Source organism: Amyelois transitella, chromosome 24, assembly GCF_032362555.1.
Source record: "Amyelois transitella isolate CPQ chromosome 24, ilAmyTran1.1, whole genome shotgun sequence".
NCBI classification, from domain to species: Eukaryota; Metazoa; Arthropoda; class Insecta; order Lepidoptera; family Pyralidae; genus Amyelois; species Amyelois transitella.
This window is the reverse complement of record NC_083527.1, coordinates 1507648-1521368: the sequence shown is the minus strand read 5'-3', so window position 1 is coordinate 1521368 and position 13721 is coordinate 1507648.

Sequence of the window (13721 nt, the reverse complement as noted above, 5' to 3'; positions counted from 1 at the left end):
AGGTGGGATTCGAGCCTGTGCCTTTTTGCGTCACATGCATTTTAACCGACCTGACCGATTCGACGACCGACACACACATACACATAATTACGTCTATATCCCTTGCGGGGTAGACAGAGCCAGCAGTCTTGTAAAGACTGATAGGCCACGTTCAGCTATTTGGCTTTAAGGTAAAATTGAGATTCAAATACTGACAGGTTGCTGCCCATCGCTCTAAAAAGAATCCCAAGTTTGTAATTAAGTATTCTGTAGATATTTAAGATACTTAATTACATTTCGTTTCAATAAGTGGAAATCTTTATACAAATTTTCAAGGAACTTGCTTCATTTGCGCTGTTATGCTACGATCTCAAATTCAGGATTTTCATTGAATACCTTTAGAAAATAGCCCCACCTTTTGTTAGTTACCTTTCCAGCCTCTTTACCATGCAGATGGGCTTTCAGCAAATCGTTTGATGTCTTTAATCTATTAGAGCGAGATTGGTATTAACCTCGCCCGAATTAGGACCAAGGAATGCGAATATAATGGAGTTGAAAAGTTGAACAGCTAAAACTCAAATATCGTAATTAAAATTTTGAAATTTGTGTGAAAGTTTTCATTTTTAATACTTAAAATTGGAGCTGATACTCATATAGTATTTATAAATAACACATGAATATCAACTTCAATTTTCGAGCATTGTAACATGACTCGAAACGTCCGAGATAAAATAAAGGTACGTTACATTACTTACTGTACAGAAGACTGTCATATTCTTACAAGCAAATTTTAGTCAAAAGTATAAGGCTAAGAATTTATTCCATTCCCGTTACGAACTTTAGAAAAACCCACTCTAAATTTATATTCTAAGGAAACACAATATCAGAAAATTTTCTAAAATCGAAAAATTTAAAAATCGAGACGATTAAGAAGTTTCCAGAACCACGAGCCCTCAATGAACATTTACACAATTACAGATCCTGCAAATCAATTTACGGACTCACATAAAGCGTTACAAGAGTTTATACGTAACGTACCTTTATTTTATCTCGGACATTTCAAATCATGTTACAATTTATAAATAAAGTAGTGTAACACGTAAGTTTAAAATCTATTTTACAAGAGATTTATGTACATTTATTGATAGCATTTGGTTTTCAAAACGCATCTTCTGTTTTATTACAAGCTCCTTGTTTTTCGCTTATTAGACTCCGCTATCAATTTCTTGAGGTCATTTTTCATAATTGTGACTTCAAACTGAATTTGAGGTGGAGATTGAACATAAAAGGTCAAATTTATCTTAAATATTTTTAATAACATTTTATTATTAAGTCAGACAAGAGTCTCTTCATGTTATAAACTCCTGGATAATGTTCAAAGGCGGACCAGAGATCACTTCATCTCATGGATGTCGTAAAAGGTGACTAAGGGATTATCTTATAAACTTGAGATTCATCTTTTAGGCGATGGGTTAGCAACTTGTCACTATTACAATCTCAATTCTATTATTAAGGCAAACAGCTGAACATGGCCTGTCAGTCTTTTCAAGACTGTTGGGTCTGTCTACTCCGCATGGGATAGAGACGTGATTATATGTTTGTAAGTATGTATATTTATTTATTGATTTTACCATGAACACATTACCTATTTACAAGTATATTACTTACTCACAAGTAACATACATACATTATAGTACGTCTATATCCTTTGTGGGGTAGACAGAGCCAACAGTATTAACAAGACTGATTGGCCGCGTTCAGCGGTGTGGCTTAATAATAGATAATACTTACATGTAACATACATACATACATAAAATCACGCCTCTTTTCCCGGAGGGGTAGGCAGAGACTACATCTTTCCACTTACAAGTAACGTGGCTATTTATTAAACGCCTTTCCTGTTACCTGAAGCAACACCGCTCAAACTTTTCTTACAAATCGAGTTCCCCTAAGGTGCTATGGCCGGGATTTGCTTGAACTTAATCGTGACAATTTAGAAGTTTCCAGAACCAACCTTTATGGACTCACAGAGCCTTTGAAAGGCCAATCAAGGGAGAGTTACGGCAATTTTCAACTTTCAAGCGAAACATCTTTGATTTTATATAGCAGCTAGCTGTGCCCGCGACTTCTTACGACGTTATTTTGGGCATCATTGAAGCCCTCAAGGATGAATTATTTTCCCCGCGTTTTTTCCTACTTTCTCCATTATTTCTTTGCTCCTTTTAGTTGCAGCGTGATGTTATATAGCTTTAAGCCTTCCTCGATATATGGTCTATTCAATGCAATTTTTTTCAATTCGAACCAGTAGTTCCTGAGATTAGCGCGTTCAAACAAACAAACTCTTCAGTTTTATTATATTATATTATATATAGATCTGTATTTAATTCTCGTGTTTTTGTTTGCTTAAACTAAAACAAATTGGAATCGTTTGGGCATTACCTATTTGAAATGAAAAATGATTAATGTATTTGTTTGTAACTTATTAACTCAATACCTAATACTGAACCAATTTATATAACTCAATAAAAAGAAGTATATGACCACTCCATCTGATACTCATAGATGTCGTAAAACGCGACTAAGGAATGGGTTTTTTTTAGGCGGTGGGCTAGCAACTTGTTATTATTGGAATCTCAATTCTATCATCAAGCCGAAAAGCTGAGTATCCTATCAGTCTTGTCAAGGCTCTGTCTACCCTGCAAGTGATAAAGACGTGACTATGTATGTATGAATGTTAAAATTTATTAATTTAGGAAATTGTTGTTCTTTAGTTCTGTAAAATATGTTTATTTTCCCTAATATTTTTATCAAAGTGCGGATTTTACGAGGCCCTTCGTGTAGACGTTTTGACATATAACATTGTTTATGGGGCGTTTTGTAGATCATTTTTCATGTTGCCCAGGTTTTACCTGAATTTGGTACAAGTGGCAGGAGATAAGTGGAAAGATGTTAGCTCTGTCTACCCTACGGGGGAGTGACATGATGTAATGTTTGTCAGGAGATATCCAGTTTAACGTGATCTTCGAGTTTTTGTGAATAATATATGTGTGTATGTGTATATGCCTGCCGTGGTATAACTAAAATGCCGTTATCTGACTTCAGGATTTACACCTTTTTTACCAGTAAAATAAGAAAAAAAAATCTCTTCCGATCTGTATATACTACTTTTTGGTACCTTTAAGTCATAAATAAGCGTTCTCATTGATGAATGGCATCAGTTTAAATTTTTACCGCAGTTTTTGACGTTTTACTTAAAACAAGGATTTGGCAGATAACGGCATTTTACTTATACCAGGGCAGATGTATGCATGTATTTATCTATATAGTGCCGTGTGGTTCCCGGCACCAATACAAAAAAGAAAAGGACCACTCTATCTCTTTCCCATGGATGTCTTAAAAGGCGATAATAGGCTTACAAACTTGGAATTCTTTTTTAGGCGATGGGTTAGCAACCTATTTGAATCTCAATTCTATCATTAAGCCAAATAGCTGAACGTGGCCATTCAGTCTTTTCAAGACTGTTGGCTCTGTCTACCACGCAAGGGACATAAACGTGACCATATGTATGTATGTATTTATTTATATATGTATGTACGTATGTATATAATACTCTGTTTTCTACAGCATTCAGCTTGTACCACACCGAGACGGAATGATACGTCATCATGTATGAATAGGCTTATTTGTTGTACCTTCAGAACCTGTCTGGAGTCGACCCTTGCTTGTTACCAAGCAGAAACTAAAAAAAAAACACACAATATATAAATACATTAACAAAGTAAACAACAAATTAAAGAAAAACATGTTTTGGAATTATGTAAAATTTTAATTTGTACATACCCACATACATACATATAATCACGGCTCGGGGTAGACAGAGCCGATAACGGAAATGACTGAAAGGAAACGCTCAGCTGTTTTGCTGAAGATGGAATTAAGATTGAAATAGTGACAGGTCGTTAGCCCATCGCCTACAAGAGGAATCCCAAGTTTATTAGTCCCTAAGTCGATTTTTACGACATCCATGAAAAACATATGTATTGGTTTCATTCTACAGTGGCGGGAACCACACGGCACCCGGTTTCCATGACTTGTATATAACAAATAGACTTGTCTGTTTGTTTGTTCAGTAACTAGTACAGTTTCACATGTGCCGTGTGGTTCCCGGCACCAATACAAAAAAGAATAGGACCACTCCATCTCTTTCCCATGGCTGTCGTAAAAGGCGACTAAGGGATAGGCTTACAAACTTGGGATTCTTTTTAAGGCGATGGGCTAGCAACCTGTCACTATTTGAATCTCAATGCTATCATTGAGCCAAATAGCTGAACGTGGCCATTCAGTCTTGTCAAGACTGTTGGCTCTATCTACCCCGCAAGGGATATAGTCGTGACCATATGTATGTATGTATGCACAGTTTCAAACTGTGATTTAACCGATAAACGTCATACGCCAAAACAGGGTGCGTCGCTGATTACAATACAAACAAGAAACACAATTCCAACAAAAACATTGTTGGAAATGACGCCAATTAGTCAGGACGGCGGACGCAATGGTAATTTGTTTGTGTCGGCGTGAGATTGCGCGTTGATGCCGATAGATTTGCTACTAAACTGATCTTAACCACATTATAAATAAATAAATAAATATATATAAATAAATATATACGGGTCAAATTACACTGATTGAGTTAGCCTCGAAGTAAGTTCTAAACTTGTGTTACGAGATACTAACTCAACGATATTATATTTTAAAATAAAAACTTATATAGATAAACATTTAAGACTCAGGCCAATTAGAAAAAGTTCTTTTCTCATCATGCCCTGGCCGGGATTCGAACCCGGGACCTCCGGTGTCACGCCTTTATGAGCCTTCAATCTCTGCCTACCCCTCCGGGAAAGAGGCGTGATTTAATGTTTGTATGAGAATTTATTTAAATGCCGCGTTCAGAATTGAGATTACAATGGCGGGGTAGATAGAGCCAACAGTTTGTAGCGGGAGCGATGATTCGGCTCGACCGCCACCAAAGGAAAGATCTTCTGCCAGTCTAGATGTGGGGTGCCGCGCGACAGACGATGTAGATTCAGAGATTTTATTTATGCTCCAATCCGTATAATTTGATATTGAACATACATACATACATACATAAAATCACGCCTCTTTCCCGGAGGGGTAGGCAGAGACTACCTCTTTCCACTTGCCACGATCTCTGCATACTTCTTTCGCTTCGTCCACATTCATAACTCTCTTCATACAAGCTCGGCGGTTTCGGGTACTCCCACTAGGTCTAGGTCTTCCCACTCCGACCTTTCCCTCCACACTCTCCTTGTATATCTGCTTAGTCAACCTGCTTTCATTCATCCTCTCCACATGACCGAACCATCTTAACATACCCTTTTCTATTCCTGTAACTACATCTTCTTTCACATCACAACATTCCCTTATCACGCTGTTCCTTATCCTGTCACTCAATTTCACACCCATCATACTCCTTAACGCTCTCATTTCCACTGCATTTATTCTGCTTTCATGCTTCTTTTGCCATACCCAACTTTCACTCCCATACATTAATGTCGGGACCAACACGCCCCTGTGCACAGCCAGTCGAGCCTTTTTGGATAGTTTCTGACTGCTCATAAAGGCATGCAAAGCTCCATTCACCATGTTCCCCGCGTTCACTCTCCTTTCAATATCACTATCATACTTGCCATCTGATGTAAACTTTGATCCTAGATATACGAACTCTTTCACTTGCTCCACTTTTTCTCCTCCAATCAAAATATTACATGCTGTCATTTCTTTCTCCATTTCAAAAACCAGTGTTTTAGTTTTACTTACGTTCACTTTCATTCCTTTCTCTTTTAAAGCTTCATGCATACAGTTTACCATCTCCTGTAACTCCTCCGCTGATGACGCCAGTATAACCTGATCGTCGGCATAGAGCAGACATTTGACGAGTAACTCATTCATCCTTAATCCACTTTTAGACTCTTTCAAATCTGTCAAACAGCTATCCATAAATAGGTTGATATTGAAATATTGACAAAATGATCATAATTAGACAGAGGCTTTATACGCTGCTTTTTTACAATATATGTATGTACATAATTCCAACGCCTTCAAAGGTAGATAATGTATTAACAGAAACTAAACTTTTTACTTAAGACCTATTGTAACCATATTCAAGGAATAAATAATTATGATTATAAAAAAAGATTTAAAAGCGTCTAATTCTATGACGTTACCGTGTATGCGAACATCGTTCAATGTCTGTAGCCATCAATACAGCTTTATTTTCATTTATTTGACGATATAGTCTAGAATATGGCGGATTGATAATAATCAGAATTAGCGGTTAACATAACATTTAATTCCGTCTATATCCTCTTGATAATTATAATAATCAGAATGAGTGGTTAATAACATACATACATACATAAAATCACGCCTCTTTCCCGGAGGGGTAGGCAGAGACTACCTCTTTTTACTTGCCACGATCTCTGCATACTTCCTTCGCTTCATCCACATTCATAACTCTCTTCATACAAGCTCGGCGGTTTCGGGTACTTTGGTAAATAATAGTGGTTAATAATTCCGTCTATATCCCCTGCGGGGTAGACAAAGCTAACAGTCACCAAGGGACTGAATTGATAATTATAGAATTGAGATTCAAATAGTGACACATTATTTGAATCTCAATTCCTATAAGTATATATATAGCTTCTTATACAATATATAAAGTATTCTTCTTGTACGCAACAAGAATCCGAAGTTCTTATTCTTCGTATAGCAAATGTCAAAAAAAAAAAACAGTCACAAAATAAGTACCGCCTGAATTCATCCAAAAAGTTTTCCCTACATTTTGCATTCTCAGTCTTGAGTTCATTGGCTCACATTTCATTCTTTCCATAGCGTTGAAATCTATACATTCTTGAGTATGGGGAATGTAATTTACGCTTCATATCGATTTGTCGAGCAAACGGGAATGCCAATGTGTCTGAGAAATGTTTTATTCAATTTCTCGGGTGACAGAAATAACATGCGTATACATACATATCATCACGTCTATATCCCTTGCGGGGTGGACAGAGCCAACAGTCCTGAAAAGACTGATAGGTCACGTTTCAAATAGTGGCGGGTTGTTAGCCCATCGCCTAAAAAAAGTATCTCAAGTTTATAAGCCTATCCCTTAGTCGCCTTTGACTTTATCCATTAGAAAGCCATTCTTTTTTATTTTAGTTCCGGAAACCACACGGCATTAAACAAACAAAAATATGTATATTTATATATATTTGTTACATTTTCACACAAAACACATTTGGCGTAGAAACAAACAATAATTCAAAGTATCCATACAAATTAATGAATCTTTTTTTAAGCAATTAGTGAGTCATATATGTATGAATGTACATAATAGTTGTCACATTTGTTTTCAGCACCGAAATTTACAATAAAACAATTCATACAGGAAGTAAAAACTAGTTAGTAGATAGTAATAAATAACCACAAATAATAGGGAAATGATATTACAAAAATATAACAAAGCTAACATACAATAACAGTTAATTAGCTATAACCACCTTTCCATCAATTTTGTTCAGTTAGCTCAATATTTAAGGTACGATCGAATCGAAGCTTTTTAAGAGAAATTTATTAGTGAAAAAAATAGATAGACAGATCAAACTCTTTATTGTACCAAAAAAGTAACCACTCCAACTCTTTCCCATGGATGTCGTAAAAGGCGACTAAGGGATAAGCTTGCAAACTTGGGATTCCTTTTTAGGCGATGGGCTAGCAACCTGACACTATTTGAATCTCAATTCTATCATTAAGCCAAATAGCTGAACGTGGCCATTCTGTCTTTTCAAGACTGTTGGCTCTGTCTATCCCGCAAGAGATATAGACGTGACCATATGTGTATGTATGTATGTAAGAGTAAAAAATACAAAACAGCACAAAACAGATAGAGATGGTACAAAGGCGGACGAATCTCTTCCAGTCAACCTTTAGGTGGAAGGAAACCAAACAGGAGATAGGCGTTAATATAGATGATAATAAATGAATAATCTTTTAATGCATGTTAGGAAAAATATCCCTCTTTTTCAAAAAGTTAGTGCAACAACTGATAGAAATTTTCGTAATAAACATAAATTAGTCATGCCATATGACTAATATAAAGTGACAGATTGCTAGCCCGTCGTCTAAAAGAAGAATCCCAAGTTTATAAGTCTGTAGCGGGAGCGATGATTCGGCTCGACCGCCACCAAAGGGAAGATCTTCCGCCAGGCTAGGTGTTATGCCTGGGGAACCGCGGCTCCGACGATGTTGTGTCGGAGGTTGTATATATAGCTCCAATCCGTGAAATCTTTGAAATCGCGTCTCAGATTCTTCGCTGCTATTGGTTGAGCGCGTCATTTTCTTTGCGATGATTGACAGTAGTTGTTTGATTTGATGTTTGTGGCGAATGGCGTAGAGATGTCGCCACAGTACTCCCCCCCAAGACCGGAGGTCTGAAGTCTTGATCTTGCTGTGCAATCTGTGCTTCAGTTGTAGCTTGCAAGTGCCAGTTGTCTTCCAGTGAGTCGGAAGTTGCTCGAAGTCCTAGTGAGTCAGGAGTGAGCCGTTGCGTTGCTCGTAGTCTGCGGTGAGTCGAGACAATAGAGAGCGAAGTCGACTTGTTGGCGCCGGGAGAAATCGTGCAGAGCTGCCACGCTGGAGAGAAGAGCGGCCGTCAAAGAGATCCAGGCGTGGGCTGCGGTAGATGCGTCGGTCTTGAAGTCGATGAGAATGAGTGCGGGTGGAGACAGGACCAGGAAGCTCGGTGAGTCGGCTGCGATGGACCTGCTGCGATACCCAGTTGCTGGCTTGCTGTGAGACTGCTTGCAGAGTGAGGAGTGATGCTGAGGATTGGAGTTGATGATGATGGAGAAGGTTGCTTCCGATCACGTCGGGGTCACCAATGTAGCGGGAGCGATGATTCGGCTCGACCGCCACCAAAGGGAAGATCTTCCGCCAGGCTAGGTGTTATGCCTGGGGAACCGCGGCTCCGACGATGTTGTGTCGGAGGTTGTATATATAGCTCCAATCCGTGAAATCTTTGAAATCGCGTCTCAGATTCTTCGCTGCTATTGGTTGAGCGCGTCATTTTCTTTGCGATGATTGACAGTAGTTGTTTGATTTGATGTTTGTGGCGAATGGCGTAGAGATGTCGCCACAAGTCTATGTCTTAATCGCCTTTTACGACATCCATGGGAAAGAGATGGGGTGGTCCTTTTCTTTTTCTATTGGTGGCCGGAACCACACGGCATGAAAATGCGTACTATATTTATTTATATTAAATATTTATATAATAAGTATTCAATTGAAAGTGACCTTAAAATAATCGGCTCTATGACTTAGTTGAAATCAAAGTCAATTACAGATGATAATTAATCTTTTCTTTCTTCTGTTCATTTCTTTATCACCGTGATTTATCAGAGGTAGATTTAATTTGTTAACCAATCTATATTAATATTATAAAGCTGAAGAGTTTGTTTGTTTGAACGCGCTAATGTCAGGAACTACAAGTTCAAATTGCTTTTTTTTTGTGTTGAAAAGATCATTTATCGTAGAAGACTTAAGGCTATATAACATCACGCTGCAACTATTAGGAGCAAAGAAATAATGGAGAATGTGAAAAAAAATCGGGGAAAATTATTCATCCTTGAGTGCTTCAATGATGCCCAAAATAACTATTCCACGCGGACGAAATCGCGGGCACAGCTAGTGCTTACATATTACGGAAAACATCGTGAGGAAACCTGCACATTCAGGCAACTGGATGTGTAACCATGATCCAATATGAATGTCGGTTACCCTATAAAGTAAGCGGAGGTCAGAACGCAGTCGCTTTGTGTAAAAACATGATCTGAGGCAAAAACGTGTAGTGGAAACCTTACCTAACACTGCCCGTAGCGAGCCGGCCATATTTTCCAATATGTAATAAACTTAAGCTAACTAACTAACTAACTTATGGGGTAATCCCGTATCCCAGTGCGTTAGTGGATAAATAAAATGTATGTTGCCGTGTGGTACATACATACATACCTACATAAAATCACGCCTCTTTCCCGGAGGGGTAGGCAGAGACTACATCTTTCCACTTGTCACGATCTCTACATACTTCCTTCGCTTCATCCACATTCTCCCTTCATGCAAGCTCGGCGGTTTCGGGTACTCTTGACCTGACCCTTTACCAGGACGTGCTTAATTTGACCAACATATGTTATTATTATTTATTTATGTACACAAAATTATATAAAGGAGCATTTAATACAGTAATTCTAGTACAAAGGTGCTACATATTTCAATAGAAATCTCTTCCAGTATACCCGTGAGAGGAGAGATGAATTTTGGAGCGGTATGGCGTGTGAATAGATAATATGGTATAGGTATGTATGTATGTTGCCGTGTGGTCTCCGGCGCCAATATATCCTGCTGCTTAAGTGGACACGAATTAAATACATTATTTTTGAATATGTATTTGTAGTGTAGACACCTACATAACAATCATAATAGCGGAAAATATCCTGCACTCAACACAACATTCAACAAAATGCACTTGCATCGTTAGCGCAGAAATCTCAGGTAAAGCTCTCTCAACTTGTCCAACCAGCACTTCGCTCTGAAATAAAATAGAAATGCCATATATTGAAATAAAATAGAAATGCCATATATGTATATAGTTTTGTTGCTTTCATTAAAAAAAAAATGTTTTCAAAATCATATTGCTATGCTGATTGGTAGCCCTTGGGTCGAAAATATATATATGTTTTTGTATGTTTTGTATAACTTTCGAACACTTGGTCTGATTTTGATGAAATTTAATGTGTACTATATAAAAATAGAATTTTTAAGTTCATATGGCATCAAAATCGGTTAAGTATTTTTTGCAGTATTCACAATTTTGGTAAAAATATAAAATGTACGCGAGGTCTTTCGCGACGAACAACTGGTATGTAAGTTAAAAAAGTAGATATCTTGAAGCGAGTAAAGAAAAATAAGCGCATACAATAATTTATTGGCATCTAAATATTTCACAGGCCCGCTTTTTTTGTACGTAAGTAAGTAGGTATGTTTGTAACGCGATAACTTTCCAACCGTTGGTCTGATGAAATTTAAAACGTTTGTAGGTCGTACGAGTACCAGTAGAATTTTTCAAGTGCGTGAGCCCACAAAATCGGTGAACTGATTTTTCGACACACTTAGATACTTACCTATATAATTTTGTGTAAAATTACAGGAGGCCTGAGTTCACGGCAAGCAAGGGTTATTATTCAGTGATACATACATACATACATATGGTCACGTCTATATCCCTTGCGGGGTAGACAGAGCCAATAGTCTTAAAAAGACTGAATGGCCACGTTCAGCTATTTGGCTTAATGATAGAATTGAGATTCAAATAGTGACAGGTTGCTAGCCCATCGCCTAAAAAAGAATCCCAAGTTTGTAAGCCTATCCCTTAGTCGCCTTTTACGTCATCCATGGGAAAGAGATGGAGTGGTCCTATTATTTTTTGTATTGGTGCCGGGAACCACACGGCAGTGTGGCATTCAGTGATATAGACGTGATTATATGTAGTATAGTTAAGTTTGGGATATCAAATAAAAATATTTCTCTTTCTTTCTTTCTTATATTAATGAATTAATTAACCACATTTAGCCGCTTGCTTATTCATCTCGGACTCATGGATAACCTATTAGTGTTCGTTCTGCTCAGCTTTGGAATAACCTCCCACTAGATACGACATCTGCTCTTAACCTAATTTTATTTAAAACACTAATCAAAAGACTGTATTCTGATGCATCTAACAATTGAACTTACTTATATTGGTTCTATCCTTTAGTGCCGGGAACCACACGGCACAGCAGGGTGATGTACAGATTCATTACGAACCACAGCCATGTTCTAATGAAGGGATAAGCTTATAAACTTGACATTCTTCTTTAAGGCGATGGGCTAACAACCTGTCACTATTAGCATCTCAATTTTATCATTATGCCTAACAGCTGAACGTGGCTTGGTGGTTCAATCTTTCAAGACTGCTGGCTCTGTCTACCCCGCAAGGGATATAGACTAGACTATATTATGTATGTATGATATGTAGTCTTCACAAAATTCATTGATTAATAAGTGCCTAGTAGTGAGTATAGGAAATTATGTATGTATGCAAGCATATTGTAATTTTGTGAAAAAATAAATAATAAAAAAAAAAGTTGGCCTCATTTCCTTTCATACAATTCGAGTGGAAAAGGGGATTGACTGTTTACGTGTTATTTCCACTTGTAAAATGTTGCTCGCATTTTTTCGTACGAAAAGCCTTTTTATACTTATGGTTTCACGAGCATGGTTCGTTGAGTTTCACACGTGTATGTGTTTTGTAATAAGAAAATATGTCAATGGTTTGAATGAAGGGAGAATGTATTACATACATATGGTCACGTCTATATCCCTTGCGGGGTAGACAGAGCCAACAGTCTTGAAAAGACTGAATGGCCACGTTCAGCTACTTGGCTTAATGATAGAATTGAGATTCAAATAGTGACAGGTTGCTAGCCCATCGCCTAAAAAGGATCCCAAGTTTGTAAGCCTATCCCTTAGTCGCCTTTTACGACATCCATGGGAAAGAGATGGAGTGGTCCTATTCTGTTTTTGTATTGGTGCCGGGAACCACACGGCACCTATTACATGGTAACACATAATATCAAGTATTTTCCCCAGCGTGGTTAGCGAAGACAATAGTCTCATTAAACTGAAAATCCACGATCAGGTGGATGGTATAAATGGAATTGAAATCCAGATAGTGAAAAGTTGCTAAAACATCGCTTCAAAGAATAATCCCAAGAATATAAACTGTGGCGACGTCACTTACGTCACGTGCCATCAGCCAATCACAGATAAGAATGCGACACGCTCAGCCAATATCAGCGGAGAGTCTAGATTGCTTAAGTAAAGATTTCATGAATTGATGCATAAATACAACTTCCGACGTAAAAGACGTCTGTCGCGTGGTTACAGGCATAACACCTAGCCTTTCCCTTGATTGACTTTAACAATCTGCATGGAAAGAAAATGGGAGCTGATGCACACTTATTTTATATGCTTTTTTCCCGGAGGGGTAGGCATAGACTACATCTTTATATTTGCCACGATCCCTGCATACTTCTTTCGCTTATTCCAAATTCCATACATTTCTATAAATGAAACATTACCTACTTACCTACATACATACGTAAGTTCAAGGTTTGCATAAACCATTATTTATTACAACTCAAAGGGAATCTAAGGTGTGATTGTATGATAAAAGGTGGGACATATGGAATGTAAACAAAGATACACTTTGTTTACGTTCCAAATGACCTGAAAACAAATCGTATGACGCATGAAAACAAATATATTTTTTTTGTGAATGTGCGTCTCGTGTGAATTGCTCTTGATATTGATCAGGCGAAGCGGATGAAAATTAGTTTAGTAGGCAGCCCATTATCTCATTTTTATTTTATATTAGCTATTGCTTGCGACTTCGTTCGCCGTAAAAGACTGATATTCTTAATACAAAATATCGGAGCCCCGCATTGCCCTCTTGGGGCGGGGTGAGTACCTAGAGTATCGGTGGTCGTAAGATTGTCCTGTTGAAATCCATGATGCGATATAGGCACAGGTTCAAATCCCACCTTGGCAATGTAACGATGACTTGTTTC